Here is a 6,062-nt window from a genome sequence, read left to right as displayed (position 1 = left end):
CCCAAGACTAGCTCAATGCTCTAGAGCAGGAAAATGCACACATAAGGGAGGCATACATAGAAGGGTAGGCATTAAAGGAGGAGAATGCAATCATACAAGCCAAGCTAGACAAGTATCAACACCTCCAGTACACTTAATTCATCTCCTCCAAGACCCTAATAAGCACCCAGAAAACTTGCCTTGTTGACTAGCCCCAGACAATGAGGGTGCTGATGGTCAAACTGGTGGTCTTTGTCCTTCTATTTTGAGTGAGCAAGTGGGCACGTCAGGCCAACACTCCATGGCCAAGGGAGGTACCTCACAAACAAAGGGGGAAGAAGGGATCACAACACAGGCCCTTCTTATGTTGCACTCAGCCAGGCAAAGCAACAAGTACTTAGCAGACAATCTAGATGGACTGCAATTTTGAGGATGCAATAGTGCAAGTCCAATTTTTGGCAGAGACAGAAAACAAAGAGATGCAGATCGAGAAAATGGTAGAATCCAATCCCATTTTTCTAGTTGAGGATATCCCCATTACAATAGACTGAAGTGATCGAAATGTTTGCTCCCTCACACTCTTTGCATCAAGAAGTTTTGGAACTTGTGCAACCAATCATCTTGGTATATGATCGAGAAATCAGAGAGTTCAACCATTTTGTCGAGGAGTGCACCATTACACAACATTTTTAAGAGTGAGCGTCGGTTGATTCTCACCCGAGTACATCAGCTGCCCAACCTACTATGCTCGAGCTACCCATAAACTACAACACACTTTTGTGGAAGCTTGAGCATTTAATCAGTAGACACATAATTGAAGCTAAGTTAATGCATGATAATATCTGTTATGTATGCAAAGATCTACATGTGAAGTGGCAAGAGTGGGCTAGCCAGGTACCACACCAATTTTGTGATGACACTGGATATTGATGTTCTATTCAAAGATCTAGTAGCCAAAGCCTGGACACTGGATTGTCTCACCAACTCTGAGTGACCATTGTTGATATCAACGATATATATCCTTGGCCACCAAGGGGGTAATGTTTTGACATAGAGCCACCAAAGTTGTTAATAGCCATAGCCACAGCCACAGAATGCATGGTAATGAGTGATTAGAGGTGATTAGGATTCATGATTTACTTTAACGGATGCTGTAGCCATGGATGGAGCACAGTTATGGACCATATGGGTTTTGACCTGCAAATGGCTCAAGATCAACCTCGCCATCCAGGTTTTGAGCCTTAAATAGCTTAAGACAAAGGCAATGCTGGAACCTTCTAGTTGGAACCTTCTAGATGGGCGAGGTTAACACAAGCGCTATTTGGGACCCAAGCAGGAGCACCTCCTAATGCCTTGATTATCCCAAATGCCCTAGCAGGAGCACCTCCTAATTCCCAGATTGTCCCAAACGCTATTATATGGTTAACACAATTGCTACTTTTGACACATGGAAAAGCTAACAACAAGAGCTACAATAGAAAGAGGGAAGAAAAGGATAGAGAAGATGCCTTGGCACGCTATGGGCCCAAGAGCCTTGTGAATGTAAAGAGAGGGAAAGTGTAAAAAGGAAAAGGGTTAGCCCTCCCTTCAAAAGGTTACTTGTATAAAAGGCTAAATGGTTAACTTTGGTCTTCATTGTTGTATGCACAAGTTTGGAATACAAGCTCCCTCTTCTCTTCCAAGAGTGTTTTTGGGTGTTCTCTTGTTTCCCTTGTAGTGCCTTTGTGTTTTCCACTCCATCCCCCTTCACTCTTTCCTTCCCTCCTTCTTCTCCCTCCCTTCTCCCCTCTCTTCTCCCCTTCCCCCTCTCCTCTCCCTTATCCCCCTTCCCTCTTTCTCTTGTGGAAACACATTGTGGAAACACATTGCAACAATTAGGGAGCCGCTTGAGTGACACATGCGGACGGCTCATGCTTTGCATTGCTCTCACAAGGAGTAGCTTGGATTGGAGGCTCCATCGGCATTCCTTTAAGATCCCCATGACACATTAGGCATTGTTGAGACTACACATCTTTGGCATCGCTACCGGGGAGTTCAAGGTATGCTTTTGCATTGGATTTACCTTCTCTCATTATTTACCCATTGCTCATTATTTAAAGCTTAACTTGGAGTTGTGATAGTGGACTTGGAGCAGAATGAGTGATGAAGTGTGTATTTGGATGAAAAAAAGGTAAAAAACTGATATTTTCTGTTGGAAGGAATTTTCCATCATGGGAAGCTTGTTTTTTATGCTTGTTAGTGTTTTGAAGTGATAGGAAGGTAGTTTAGGAGATTGCTAAGGTGTATCTGATAGAAAACTCCACCAAGAGCACCCCAAAATGGAAATGGTTCTTGAGGGTGGACAACCCCACTTGTAGGAATTTCTCATTCATGCACAAAAAGTGGATGTTTTTTGCTCTTTTTTGTTTGGTATAGGTAGTTTAGGTAGTGCATAGCACCCACAAAGAAGCTCACCCTTGGTAGCTACGCAAGTCTACTGAAGGTGCATAGCAGATAAATGCAGCATAGGGACTGCCTTTGGGGACTCAAGTCCCACAGCCTTCGCGATGCATCTTGAATTAGAATGCATGGCAAACAAAGACCCATGGATGAGGAACTTTGTAGGGCAAGACCCTAGCTGAGGAAACACATGAGACTACCAAGGGGGAAACTCTTATGAACTTCCAACGTTCTAGGTGCCCTCAACATTCGCCGGCTAAGTAGCCCCACAAGTTCCACCTTACCGTCTAATGCAAGGAATCTCCATGTAGATGCCCAACTGCTCCCTCCTAGAGTCCGACAGTTCACTCCTGTAGCCTTAGTCTGGATAGCGAGGTGGGCCAAAGGTATAGGGCCCTCAACACAAAAGATAAGGTCAACTGGGAGGTGTTACAGAAAGCATTCATTGTAGGGTTCACCCCCAATGGACATGTGGAGCTCGATTAACCAGTTATATGAGGTGAAACAAAATGACAAGGAATCCCTTCGAGATTACATCGCTAGGATTAAATTGGGATCAAACACCTCAATTCCCATTCCGAACCATATTAGAGGATGAGCAATGAACAATTGCATGCAATGCTTCTTTATCAGATTGGCAAACCTAAAGCTACATGACCACTCAATGGGTTTGAATCCCACTTTCGTCGAGCTTTGTAGCAAGGTTGCTATCCATATAAGTGATAATATGATGGATATGGTTGTCCAGGACAAAACTACAATTCCATTAGAGGTATCAAAATCACAAGAAGGAGAACAACGAGCCCAAGGGCTTGGATATGAGCAAGTTGGCCTCAAATTTGCTGAATCAGTTGGGCCAATAGTGGAACTCAGGGACCTCCAAGGAGACACACTTAATAACCCCCATTTGCTTCCAAGAAGATACAACATGTGGTGCAGCGTATGCAATGGCAATCATCCCTCCAATGAGTGCCCCTGCCTTAGGGCAAGGCAAGCGCTCTACTACATACATTGCTATAGATGGGGAGACCATGACACCTCCCAATGTCAATTCTCGAGGGTTGTTCCCCAACCGATTTATCAAGTGAGACCCCCATTAGCTTGATGGCCCCACCCAACCCTATGAACATGCAAGGTGCCCCTTTGGCAATTCAAGGCAGTATAGGGCACCTGGGGTGCAAACTCCCTTCAGTAAGAAAACCTATCAAAATCTTGAGTATGAGATGATTTTAACAATATGCCATGAGTAGAAATTATTCAAATTAACATGGTTGTGTTCTACACTAAAAGAGCTTCAAATATGTCTTTACAGCTTGAAATTTGGGTAACACATGAAAGAGTTACATTAATTTGAAAGGAGATGGGTTTTCATATTTTAGTGTATTTTTTGTTTTACCCCCCCTCATCCAAAAGAAACTCCCCTTGGGCCTCACATATTACGAAAAATATGTACAAATCTTAAAATCTTGCATATTTTTCAAGGTTTATACCCTATATTTTGTGGGAGGGGGGACTTGAAATTTTCATATTTTTCCCTTGCATATTTGAAAATTAAAAAGGAAATCCATGCATATTACATATGAACCTTGTCCCCCCATACCATGGATTTTGGACGAGGGTAGTAACATATTACATATTGAGTTGGCACCCCAGGATAGGGCACCACAAACTCCCCTCCCCCACCTTGTATAACTCTAGTCGATCAAATGTTGAAGGAGGACTACCCAATGATTGGGAGGACCCGAAACAGGACCATGGTCACCTTGACTACTACCCTTGCACGGAAGGAAGTGGCACCATAAGTTACTACCTCCTACATGGCGATCAACACGTCCTAGTGTTCCAGACAGCTCTTGTGGCCACTAGGGCAAGAGACATGAACGAACTCCTAAGACAACAAGAGGAACAGGAGAGGCTTGGGGAAGAGGAGGAGTAGAAAAAAGCAGCTGAATCACATGAACATAGGAAAAGGGAACACAAGATTAAGCGACCAATTGTTCTAGATGAGCAAGTGATAGATTTGCTCAAGAGCCAAACACCCCACTACCTATCAATAGTAAGGAGCAGCTCAAGGGAAAATGCCTCTCCAAGCCCCCTTCATCCTAAACTTGTATCAACAAGCCATGGAGTATTGTATATCAAATATGTACACCTCCATTGAAGGGTACCAAGATTTGATATGCCATGATTGCAACCTTGATATAAAGGAGTTGGCCTTCCTACAATCAATCTTTGCTCTCACCACGGGCAGCACAAAATGTTCTACATCGGTGCCTAGAGGATTTCAGGCTATAACATGAGGAGATACTCCAAAACCTCATGACAGCTCTAGCAAATAACAAACGCATTGCAAAAAGAGCATGCTCATCACCTAGTAGTCACAGTATCTGGACTATAGGTAGTGGAAATGTGCAAGAAGCTCAAACAGGAGATGCTACATACACAAGAGGACCTAACAATGGAAAGATCATGAATGGACAACCTCCAAGATGACTTCAAGGCATTGTCGTGACTCTCTGTTACCACCCCATCATCTACAATTTTATGGCATGGTGCAAAGTGCTCTGGGACTCTACCAACTATCTTATGACCGCCATTACTAGAGCTAGTAAAGCTAATGCCCTAAAGACCAACCTTGCAATCCTAAAGGGTGGAAGCACATTAACCTACTATGATTTTTGTGCTTTTTAGCATTGACAAGATAGCATGAGTTGAAAGAACACACATTTGAGAATGATTCATATTCATTTGATATTTTTATTTTATTAAACAATGTTTAAGAGTATGTGAATAATCATAAAAAGGCATGGTCTTGCTCTCAACTGAAACCAAGTGAAGTTAAAATATAGTTGGGAGCCTTAGTGAGTAGCACAGGAAGGGCAAATTCTATAACGAGCGATGTGCTTGCACAAGCTGACCATCATGGTGGCTGGGATGGGAAGGAGTGGCGAGGGGCTCCACAACTTTAGGGAGGGAAGGAAGCGCAAGAGAGAATAGGTTCAAGAGAGACCAGAGCCACCTATGGTACTTTACTGGAGTATTAGATATTCTACTCAGAACACAAGTTATGCTACTGGGTGCAAAGTGGTACATGTATGGTCCCAACTACCCTATGTTAGCTAGTGAGCATTCATGTAGAGAGTACTGACTTGGCAGACTTCTACTCATGTGCTAGTTAGATAACAATTGTAAGCTAATGTTTTATTGATAGAAACATACTAGCTATAGGTACTCCACTTATTTCAGCTTTTGTTGTTGGATTGTTGTTTTCTGTAGATCCATCAATATGTAATAGAGCTGCACACTCTTCAACTCTAGAACTGTGGGATGGACTTGCAAAAAAGTTTGATAACATTGTGAAAAGACCTTATAGATGCAGGATATAACCTAGAAGATATTGCAATTGCGGATATCCAAGACAACAATCCCTCGGGTCACCTGTTAAGGAAGAAGGGCCAGGATCTCCTAGGTTCTAGGGTCATTCCCACAAAGGATGCTAAGGAAGAAGGGCCAGGATCTCCTAGGTTCTAGGGTCATTCCCACAACATAGTATACTGGGGTGTGTGGAGTGCAGCGCAAAGCTGTTGTATCCAAGCCATTTGGGTTGTATATGGGGGTGTGTAGAGCACAGCACAGAGCTATTG

The sequence above is a fragment of the Dipteris shenzhenensis genome, chromosome 32, assembly GCF_047967505.1.
Source record: "Dipteris shenzhenensis isolate YYH24624 ecotype China chromosome 32, Dip_SZ_1.0, whole genome shotgun sequence".
In the NCBI taxonomy this organism is placed as follows: Eukaryota; Viridiplantae; Streptophyta; class Polypodiopsida; order Gleicheniales; family Dipteridaceae; genus Dipteris; species Dipteris shenzhenensis.
This window is presented reverse-complemented; position numbering follows the sequence as displayed.